The following is a 12,051-nucleotide window of genomic DNA, read 5'->3' on the forward strand; positions in this document are numbered from 1 at the left end:
CTAAGACTTAGAATAATATTCTTACAGATAAAATCACCAGATGCATAAAGGGAGGGAAACATTGGCTAAAGATGCCTGTGGCTGTAAGCAGAAAAGATATTGGAAAAGCAATTGTGCTAGTTAAAAAAACTGAAGGAAGAAAAAATGAGTGAACAATAAAGGTGATTGGAAGGGGGAACTAAAACTTACCTGTTCACTCTTAAATTCATAGGTTAAAATTTGTTTAAATATTAAATAACAGTTTTGCAATTTTTTTTTTTTTGGATAATGGACAGTAGGGGAGGAAAAAGTTTTCCTCAAGACTCTTCAGGTCCCTGGCTGGGTCTAAAACTTAAACTGACGAGAGGGATGAACAGGACAAATGCATACAAATTTTATCGAATTCTTACATATACCTGGCAGACTTCTCAAGAGAATGAAGCCCTGAAAAAGTGACCACAGCAGGAAGCTTTTATACCTTTTAGACAAAGAAACAATACATTTGTGAAGAATTGACAAGACAAAGGGGTTGGGGCTATGGGGAGTAAATGGTGAAGATGTAATCAGGATGATAAGAGTTAGTTTCGTAAGGTTTATTGGCTCAGATTTCTCAGCTCCAAATTCCACGTCTCTGGTGATAAGAATGTCTTCCTTCTTCCTGGTACAGGGAGGGTAACTTTCACAAGGGAGATTTATCTCCTGCTTTCAGGGAAGAAGGTCAAGTGCTCTGGGGACATCAGAGTAACCTTCTTGCTTCCGCCATTTTCTCATATTCCTTCAGTTTAAGATACTCAATATGCCAAGGTGCCGTATTTTGGGGTGGTGTATCCTGGACCCATCAGGATGCTCAAATACCAACCTTAAACCCTGGCACCATCATATCACCTCTCCCTCAGGATCAGCAAACCCCTCTGGGGGTCGGTAGCTCTAATAACCTGAGCTGTCTCCCAGTCCCAGCACCGACTTCCACCCTTGGACTTTAACCAAAGAACATTCCTCATCCTTTGGAACACTGCACCTGCTAACTATTGGGAGGGATCTATTGTACAAAAGGAATTGCAAAATTAAATGCTCCTCTGAAGACCTCTTCCTTGAGATTAGCAAGGACCACCCCACCCCCCGCCTCCGCCTTCAAAGTCAGGTCAAAGCTAATTTGGAAACTAACTTACTGGTATCCTTGTGTCTAAATCAAAGCCAAGAGATTTTTATGAAGTGCTGGACTCCTTATGGACTAAAAACTTCTACCTAATCAGCAGAATTTTGGGGGCTGAATCCATCAAGTTTCATGTTGACACATTCAAACCCTATCCAAGCTTGCATAATAACTTCTAAAAACAGGAGGCAAAGAACTAAAACCAGGTTTTAAATCTTAATAAAGACAACGTAACTTACATCAGTCCTTGGACTCATCTTCCTGGTTAAGAAATTAAAAGGGTAAAGATATAGATTTGTTCAGAACCTCAGGGTCATAAGTAAAATAGCCCTTCCCTACATCCCTCTGATACTAACCTTAAGTAGTATTTCATCTTGGGATTACATATTCTAGACTCATAAATCTATGTTATGCTTTCTTTATTATTTCCTTAGGGTAGATTGAAATAGTTAATCCTGCTTGCCTTTTCCTGGAAAAGTTAACAATATGTCTTGACAGTTATGTTTTAGTGATTCAATGAGGTGCCCTCCTCCTTTTTTTTTCGTAAGACTCTGGCTAGGATCTTATATAACTTAAGTTTCCCTGCAATTCTAGTCTTACTCAATATGTGGACGACCTCTTGACCTCTTATTAGATTCTGAAGATGACTTGAGCTCTCTCAATTAATTTCATTTATCTTCCTAACAGTTTTAATTCAGAGAGGACTTTAAGTTAAAAGGAATGTTATAATTTTGTCAAAACAAATGGTATCGCCTATACAACAAGATTTATCCCAAGGAAGTAAATCCCTTGCTTTGGACAGACTAAAAGCCATTCAGAAATGTTCCAGGCCAATTATTCAGACTTAATTCAAAGACAATTAAGAGGATTGCCTGGGTTTATTAAAGCTACAGCAGATGGTTTCCAACTGTTCTAAAATCACCAGGCCTCTTGGTGATTTAACCAAGTTATCAGTAATCAAAACTCTTCCTTGGAAACCTAAACGTGAACCTGGCATTTTGTGATTTAAAATCAGCTGTTTAACATCTTACCCTGGGTCAACTTAATGATCTCAAGTCTGTCTACCTATTCACGCATAAACAATCTGGACAAGCCCTTAGTGTTTTGACTCAATTTCATGGTATTAACCGGAGAAAGGCTTGGTATACGTTCTTTGTTGACCTGGTGGCAAAATTCCACCTTTCTAGACTCAGGTTAATAGTTCCTGCAGCTAAATTAGTGAACCCTCCTGCTAATTAGGGTTTCCCTCAGACTGGTGGACCCTCATATGTCAATCTTTGTTGCCTACTGAAAAGACACCGTATTTCTTAGCAGGTAATCTTTCTGCTCATGAAATTCTGTTACTTTCTTCTTCACCCATTTCCTTCCCTGGTTAATACTTTAAATCTTGCTACTTTCTCTCTTTTACCAGAAGGGGTAACTCCTGACCATCTAACCTCTGTCCAAGAATAGTCCATGCCCTGAACAAATATATTAGAAACTCCTTTAGAAAACTCAGAGTTAACCTTGTTTGTTGATGGGTCATACCTTAAGACAAAACCAGAAAATCATTAGGCTGGATATGTCAAAACAGATCTCAACTCGCTCATAGACTTAGAATCCTTTACTGGAGCCAACGTCACCCAGAAGGCAGAACTCCTGGTACTCACTAGGACTCATCAGCTAACTAGATAAAAGAGAGTTAACACCGATGGCAAGAGATGGGGAATGTTTTGGAAATAATTAAGAATCTTGATCTTCACAGGAAAAAAAAAGCAAAAAAAAAAAAAATGATGAAAAGATTAAGAAGCTCTTAAGTGTTCCAATGTTTCTTAGGTATTCTAGGAGGTAGAATGCCATATAAAATGGGATGATATGAAGGTTAAAAGAATGTTCTACACCTCTGTGTTCATAGCAGCACTATTTATAATAGTCAAGACATGGAAGCAACCTAAATGTCCATTGACAGACGACTGAATAAAGAAGTACATACACAAACACACACACACACACACACACACACACACACACACACACACACACACACACACACAGTGGAATACTATTCAGCTATAAAAAAGAATGAAATAATGCCATTTGCAGCAACATAGATGGAACTAGAGATTATCAAACTAAGTGAAATAAATCAGAAAGAGAAAGACTATGATATGGTATTACTGATATGTGGACTCAAAAAATGACACAAATGAATTTATTTACAAAACAAAGATAGACTCAGATATAGAAAATAAACATAGGGTTACCAAAGGGGAAAGGGTGGGGAGAGATAAACTAGGAGTCTGGGATTAGCAGATACAAACTACTATATATAGAATAGATAAACAACAAGGTCCTACCGTATTGAACAGGGAACTATATTCAATAGTTTGTAATAACCTACAATGAAAAAGAGTATGTATCTGTATAACTGAATCACTATGGTGTACACCAGAAACTAAAACATTGTGAATCAAGTACACTTCAATTACAAAGAAAAAAAAAAGGAAAGAAAAGAAATGCCCTATCAAGTCATTATGACAGACAGGCAACTTCTGAGAATCCTATTTCCATAATGCCCTGGAGGACCAAATCTTTGAAGAAGTTCAAAGCATCTATTACAAAATACCACCCTACAAAATTTTGGAGGAATTGGCTCCAACATCAGAAGAAAAACTCACTCATTAAGGACAATAGTCAATCAAGGCTTATCTCATGACCTTCACCTCATTACCTCACCTCAACTATTATCTTATGAATTTGGTTCAGTCCCAGTAAGTTCTGCACCTGAACAGAACTACCTTAAACCGCTTGCACTCAAATCCCCAAATCCTATAAATACTCTTTCCTTAATTTCTCTTTTTGAGTGACGATGAAGACTTTGTCAAGGTAGTCTCTGTTGCTGCCGTAAATGTAATAAACTCGGCTCTGTTTGCACAACTTTTTCTGGGTTCTCCAACAAAAATTCATTTTCCTGGAGCTAGAAAGCAGTATTTGGTTTCTTTAAAGCTTATTTACTATTAGGGGCTAGATTGTCTAAATCTCTTTCTTGGAAGTGTGTAGATATTTTAAGAAGGCTATTTTTACTCTTCCGGGCTGGTTTAGTTAAGGTAATTGCTAAGCTCATGTATAGAAATGTAACATATACAAAACACTTCACGCTTAATGGAGTTCCTGGCATGATTCAGGTGTTCGGTGACTGTTAGCTGTATTATAATCCCCTAGCTCCCCGATCCTTCCTTACCTGAACCTCCAAGCAGCCTGCGAACTCTGGGTGAATTGTCCCTGAATTTAGAGTTCCTGTCATAGGTCACCACTGGTTTCTCACAACTGGCAGGGACCCTCTGCTCCTCTTCCGTCCCTCCCAATGTTTTGACTCTGCTCCTCTTCAGACCCACCAGCAAGTTGAGAGAGGAATTCAATTATTTACATTACCCACTGTAGCCCCTTTAAGGTGACTTTTTCGGGGTAGGGGTAGGGCACTGCTTGAGTAGGGGACCTCTGTCCAGTGACATTTGATTTTAACAGTAAAAAGTGAAAAATACTTTGCCCCTGATATTTGAGATTTCCTTTTCTGCTACTTTCTCCAAATAAATGAACAAATCTAACAACTTTGCTAAAGCATTTTGGATGAGGTTGTGGCTAAACAAGGAGCTCATTATTAAGGTGTAAGTTTAATGAAACTGGGAGTCTAGAGGAAATCAAAGTATATCTTTAATTACAGGGCTCCAGTACCGCAGACCTAAAAGGAAGGGAGATACCCGGAGAGGTTTTCCATACTGCCCCGCACATCAGAGACCAAGAGATGCTAAAAACACCGCAGTATCCCCATTAGTTCCTATAATTCTCCTTTCTGAGACAGCACACCCTAAATGCCAACTCTATGTCATTATAAAATTTAATTCTACTCTGAAATTTAAATTCAGAAGAAACAGATGAAGTACAAATGTGTGAATAAAGTCTTTCAAGCCAAAAGAAAAAAATGTTTCAAAGAAAAAAAAAATCCTGCAGACAAGTTGACTTTGCCCTTTAGAATTATTGGATGAAATGGTGAGGCTGATGACTTCGCTCCTTCCACGGGGTGAGTGAGACGCACTGTTTTGTGTGGTTAAGGGTGCAGGGTGGAGAGGCTTACTGATGGGGGGTGGTGTCCTGGTAAATGTCTGACACTCATCCAGGGTCAGAGAGATGCCCTCATTCACAGCATTTGCTGACATTTATGGTGTAAAACCACCCACTGTGGCTGATTGCAAAGCTATCAACGTGACTTTGCTGAGCTCGGAATTTGGGAGCGCTGCGCGGTGGCACCTGGTCATGGAGCTTTTCAACCGTCCAGACAGGGTAGACAAAAATAACCTCAAGGGCAGAGATAATAGTAAAACGTGGTAATAATTAGGAAGTGATGAGTTTTGAGTGATGTTTATTGCCTTTGTTTTTTAATGTAATTTACAGAATTGCAAGTGTATATAATTTAATTTTTAATAATGGCTGTGTTTAACAACTGGTTCAGAAAATTTAACATTTGACTCTCGTGGGCCAATACCAAAGCTTCACTGTGGCAGCTGCACGTTCCTCGGTCTCTGCCTCCCCAGTCGTGATGTACTTGCTGTTCTTATTGGCCGTATGGGCTACTTCCAGAACTGAACGCTTAATCTTCCACCCCCTTTTTCTTATAGGACAGACCTTACAGGGACAGGACAGTCTTTGTCTCTAGTACAAACATGTGGTCCCATCAAATCTCAGTTTCAGGCAACAGTTTCATCTCTCTGGGGTAAGACAGGTGAACTCTCAGATGCACACTTGTCCAAAAGGGCATTATTACCTCCAGGATCTGAGAGCTGGGGTGGGGAGGCAAGAGGGAAGCCTGAAACTAAAGTCAGGAAACCTACTACAGTCAGGTGTCGGGACTATTATGGGGTGATCTGTGCAGGGGCAGAGCACTTTCCTCAGACTGATGTGGACCAGGCTGCTCAAGTAAATTAATGTTCCAACTCAAATGACACATTTTGCAGGCGCATGAAATTCACAGCCAATTTGTCAACGTAAGAAAACTATCACCTCATTTTGTTTTAAACTCAAAAAAGAGTGTGTAAATTTTATGAGTTATAAATCCCCTTTTGGCAAAAGATGAATTGAAACGTACGAAAGTGGTGCTGGAGCCTCACTGGTACCACGTTTGGCTTGGCCGCCATCTTTTCCAGGATGGTTAGGGGACCTCAGACTGTCCTCTGAGGATTGGTTAAAGAAACTTTGGACTTTCCTAGAGAAGGCTAAAGGAAGACATGGCATCTACTTACAAATATTTGAAAAGCTATTATGTGGAAGAAGGGTTAGTTAGAACTTGTTTTGCAGATTATCATGGTATTTAGAACTAGGGGCTGTGAATTACAGACTTGAGTTTCAATTTTGACTGTATCACTCACAGGCTGTGTGGCCTTGGAAAAGGATATAAACTCCCTAAACCTCAGATCTCTTATCTGTAAAATGGAGGGTATTATTTTCCCATTGCTATTGTAACAAATTTTCTTGAATTTGGTGGCTTTAAACAACCTGAATTTATTATCTCACAGTTCAGGAGGTCAGATTCCAAGCTCGGTCTCACTGGACTAAAATTAAAATGTCAGCCAGGCTACATTCCTTCCGGGGGCTCTAGGAAAGAATCGATTTCTTTTTCCAGCTTTAGAGGCCAACTGAATTCTTAAACTCACGGCTCTTTTCTTCAATTTTCAAAACCAGAAGCATTGGGCCAAGTTCTTCTCACACTGCTTTCTCTCTGGTTCTCTTTTGCTTGCCTGTCTCTTCAATGTATAAGAACTTCTGTGATTCCATTGGGCCCACTCGGGGCGGCTAATTCGGGCTAATCTCGCCATCGCAGAGTCAGCTGATTAGCAGCTTAATTTTCTGCAACCTTGATTCTCCTTTGCCATATAATCTAACATATTCGTATTCACAGGTTCCAGGGATTAGAAAGTGGGGGGCCATAATTCTGCCTACCGTGCAAGAATATTAATGTCATGAGGGTGTATGTAAGGTTCCATGCAGGGGAGAAATCATATGAATTTCGTGGCCAGCCCAAACTGGTATCAGGTTCGAAAGAAACCCAGGTTTAGGTAAGTAGAGGCTTTATTGGAAAGAACGATTGCCGATGGCAGGTGGGGTTGGGGAGGGATGGTTGCAAAGAGGAGGAGCGGACCGCTGCGGGAGGAGAATGCTTCATCCGGCAGATCTGCAAGCATCTCAAAGGTCAGGCGGAAAGGGGTTTTTCTTTCCCAGAGGAGCAAACAAGCCTAGAAAGAACCGGGTGTGGGGAAGTGGGCTGAACTGGTGATGGTGGGGCTGGACCGTTGATTGAGCAATATTCTGCCCTGAGTTCAGCCTGTTCTCAGGGAAGTGGTTTTCGAGGGGTTGTTCGCTGGCTCAGCAGCGCGGGCAGGTTGTTTACGTCTCTGAGCCCACTTCCTCACTGTAGAATCGTGCACATGACAGAGCTGGTCAGCCCGCGTTTTTTTGAACCCAGTGGGTAGATTCTGTGCTCTTTCGGAGAAAAGACCAATTACTACAAAAGAAAAGTCAGTCTTTACGAAGTCCTCTTTAAAGTTGAATCCTTCTAAAAAACTGAAGACTTATTTTCTGAAATATGGTTATCTATTTAATGAGATGAAATCATCCTCAAAGAATTTCATGGAATGGCTTTCAAATTTTTGCTTCACTATTTTTCGTTAACACCAGAGCATGGTAACAAATGCAGTGATTTAGAGATTCTGTGGGTGGGGCCCAGGAATCTGTGTTTTATTAATAAAGTCTCCAGGTGAGACTCATTTCTACTTTTTGAGGGGTGTAAATTAGGTTTATTTATTTATTTTTTAATGGAGGTCCTGGGGATTGAACCCATGACCTCATGCATGCTAAGCATGCGCTCTACCACTGAATTGCACCCATCCCCACCTCCAGGAGATCCTGATACACACTAAATTTGAAACATGCTGGTAGGATGGTTGAGCATCCTCTCGGAAGCCAGATTGCCAGGGTTGGAATCCTGGCCCTGCTGTTTATTAGCTGTGATCCCATCTCCCAGGGTTTTAGGGAGCGCTGAGTCAATCAAAATGTGTGAGAATGCAATGAATGATGCCTCTAACTTTGATGAAATGTGTCCATTTCTATTATACAATTACTGTGTTATTATTATGGTTAGTATTATTATTATTATCATAATATCTGGGATGAATCTTAAATTTGTTCACTTGGTGCCTTGGAGAAATCATTCTGGAGACTATGAAGTCTCGTAGAGAAGACAAGAAATAATTGCAACATAATATGCCATTAGGCATAAAAAATGAAAAACGTCACTATAGATACAGAAGAAATGCTGAGGTGGAGTGGAGTTTGGGGGGACAAGTTAGGGAAGCACCCATCTCAGGGGTCAAGGGAGGGTCACTGAGATTTTTTGATGTTTCTGGTATAGTAAAAATTTTAAAAACTTCAAATTTAAAAAAATGTCTAAAGAGGGCTATAAAATCACTTACATGACAAAATGATGAAAACATTTATTTAAAAAAAATATTTATGGTACATTACAGGGAGACTGATCTAATAATGGGCCTGAGTTGAAAGTTACATGAAGCTTGTCTTCATCTCTCATTCCTGTCTGCGTCTCTGTGATGCTACATTTAATTTTATTTGTTGATAAATCAAAGGACTATCTTTGCGACCCTTTGTAAGGGTGAGGCCTGGGATGGTGAACTTCCTGCCCCCTGTGATGGGTCCTGAGTGTCAGAGAAGAGGGGAGAACTGTTTTAGGTGGGGAGAAAAAGGAATACATACCAGAGCAAAAATGTACAGAACAGTAGCACGCACTCTAGATAGAAGGGCTTGAGGCAGTGAAGCATCAGCGGCAAGCAGAGGAGGGGCTGCAGCTGCAGCTGGGGAGGAAGGCACAGGCCAAGTCATCAAGGGCTTCTGGCGAGGCCAGGGAGCCAGGACTGTACCTTGTGGATAATTGGGAGGCACTGGTCAGTATCAGGAGGACCATGGATCTATTTTAGATCCATCACTCGGGTCACAGTGTGGATGGGGGACTGGAGTGCCAGACAGAGGCACAGGGACCACCCCGAGGGCTTGTGCTTTTGCCGAGATGATGAGATATAAACTCGGGCAGGTTGGTGATCTAGAGAAGGGCGGGCTATCTGGAGGTTAATAGAAATGGCAATACGTAGAGAGACTGCTGATGACTTTCTGTTCTGGAGATACGGATGGAAAAGACACCTGGCCCTTGAGACTTAATAAAGTCACGGGTCTAAATATCCTGTTCTACCTCCAGTCGTGTGGCATGCTGCCCAGCCAAGTGTGTGCGCGGCCTCGGGTGCTCAGGCCCCGGGAAGCTGCTCCGAGGGGGCTGGTCCAGGGCAATCCCAGTGGTGCCGGGAAGACCGCCCATCTCTCGGTCATTAGTCCCTTTGCTGAGCTCTGCTCATACCCTATTGAGTAACTCCTCTACTTAGATTGATTGCTGATGTGCTATTCTTTGCAGGTAAACGGTTGTTTCCTTCCCCAGCCGTCTGTCATGAGTGGGGAAAGAACATCAACTTGGGTGAAATCTGGGTCAGGGGTCATTGGAAAGTTCTTTAGGAATGAAATAAGGCTTGAACATTTCATTTGTGTCTTACAAGTGGTAACTTCTGACTGAGGTTAGATTTAGAAATGTTCCCAGGCTTCTGAACTCTTCCACTTTTAATCCACTTTTGTTTCTATAGTTGTATCATCAGCTTTCTGTTTTTGATTTTTGTTATTGTCGTTTTTTTTACCTTAGCTCCTCGGCAAGCCCTAAGACACGGACACTTCTGGGCCACCAAAGGCTTATAGCAGGATAGCAGAGACAGGAAACATATTTCACTGCGAGCTCTTTCGTAAAGACTGAAATAGATGCCAAGTGTCTTCTTGGGGTCGAGAGCTCCAAGAGCAAAGAGAAAACTAATTTAATATTGAGAGGGTTTACACAAAGGTTCTTGCACCAAAACCATAAACCTCAGAAAGAAAGATAAGCTTTACTTAGATCAACAAATCTCTAAAATAATAGTACAGTTTTCCTTGGGAGATACTGAGCTGGGGAGCTATTTTTGTGAGCATGGCCTTTGGTGAGTAGGTGAATGTTAACTCCTACACAGAACCATCCCTGCATGGTTTTCTCTGTTACTCAGGCTTGAATCTTACCAGTTAATTTTTACCCTTCTATTGTGAATTCTCCTTTTATTGGTAACATCAAAAGCCTTACCAATTCTTCCAAAACCTAGTGGTAAAACCTCTTCTGGGCTTTAGGTGGTTTGCTTTAATTAGCTTTAATAATGGTTTATAATGCTATTATGTTAAAAAAAATCATGTTTTCTCCTTTTCCATTCAATAGTATTTCAGCTTTTGCTAACGTATGACTCTAAAATTATAGTCTGAAGATTTGTTTTACAAGTGAGTGTCTCCAGATATACGAGATAGGAAAATGAAAGGAGTAGTCACATAAAATGTTGAAAGTTCCACTTAAGGTTCAGTCTCAGGGTTAGACATGGCTGCTCCTTCCACTGCATCTGAGAAGCTTCCTTCTTTGTCTATATTTACATGTAGACGGGTCCTCCCCAATGAATAACAGGAAGACAAGTTTCGAGTCCAGCACTGTCCTGTTTTTTTTTTAATTGAAGTATAGTTGATTTACAATGTTGTGTTAATTTCAGGTGTACAGCAAAGTGATTCAATTATACATATACATATACATATTTTTTCAGATTCTTTTCCATTATGATTTATTACAAGAATTGAATATAGTTCCCCGTGTTATACAGTAGGTCCTTCTTGTTTATCTATTTGATATATAGCAGTGTATATATGTTAATCCCAAATCCCCAATTTATCCCTCTCCCCCACACCCTTTCCCCCTTGGTAACCACAGTTTGCTTTCTATGTCTGTGAGTCTATTTCTGGTTTGTAAATAAGCTCATTTGTATCTTTTTTTTTTTTAAAGATTCCATATATAAGTGATATCATATGATATTTGGCTTTCTCTGTGACTTACTTCACTTAATGTGAATCTTTAGGTCCATCCACATTGCTGCAAATGGCATTAGTTTATTATTTTTTATGGCTGAGAAGTATTCCATTGTGGGTATATAGCACAGCTTTATTCATTCATCTGTCGATGGACATTGCAGCAGTGTCCTATTTCACTGCATCACTTTTAAACATGGCTCTTGGTTTCCATCACTGTCCATCCCTCAGGTGGCCCATCCAGCTCTAACATTTTATGATTGTGGAGGATGTATCAAAAGAATCATTAAATGATTAGTTTCATAGTTGTAATATTCTCTTTATGAGTAAATTCCATCCAACAAACAGCTACTTTGGAGAAAAAAAAAAAAGGTCAAGCCTCCAGGGTCAAGTTCTTTTGCTAACCTGACAGTTTGAATCCAGAAACTGTTCAAAAAAGATGGATGCTTTGATTTAATGGTTTTACGTGTAGATCTCTTACTGTACATTTTTTAAAAATGAAGATTTCTGTAAGTTGTAGAAAAGTGAAATACTGGAGTTGTGAAGGACACTGATCCTTCAACTTAAATGTGAAAAAGTCAAAAAGGCAAAATAATAATTCTGGAAATAGACACAGAAGATCTTAACCAAATGTCACACCACCTGCTTACGTGTGAAGTGTCTCTGAAGGGCTCACGGGGATCCAGCTGGGGCAGCGCTTGTGAGATGACACCAACGCTGTGGGTAACAGATGACATTTTGGTTACTAACGAACTAAAGCACTGAAAACAAGAATGGAGTTGGAGACAGTCAACTACAGAGTCCCCATTCCATGTACATGACACCCTAGGTGACCAGCTCAGCACTTGCAGGAGCAAAGGTTAAGACAACCATGCTCTTCCTGTCAGTGGCCTGGACGACTTTTCCCATTTAGAAGC

This window comes from Camelus dromedarius, chromosome 11, assembly GCF_036321535.1.
Source record: "Camelus dromedarius isolate mCamDro1 chromosome 11, mCamDro1.pat, whole genome shotgun sequence".
NCBI classification, from domain to species: Eukaryota; Metazoa; Chordata; class Mammalia; order Artiodactyla; family Camelidae; genus Camelus; species Camelus dromedarius.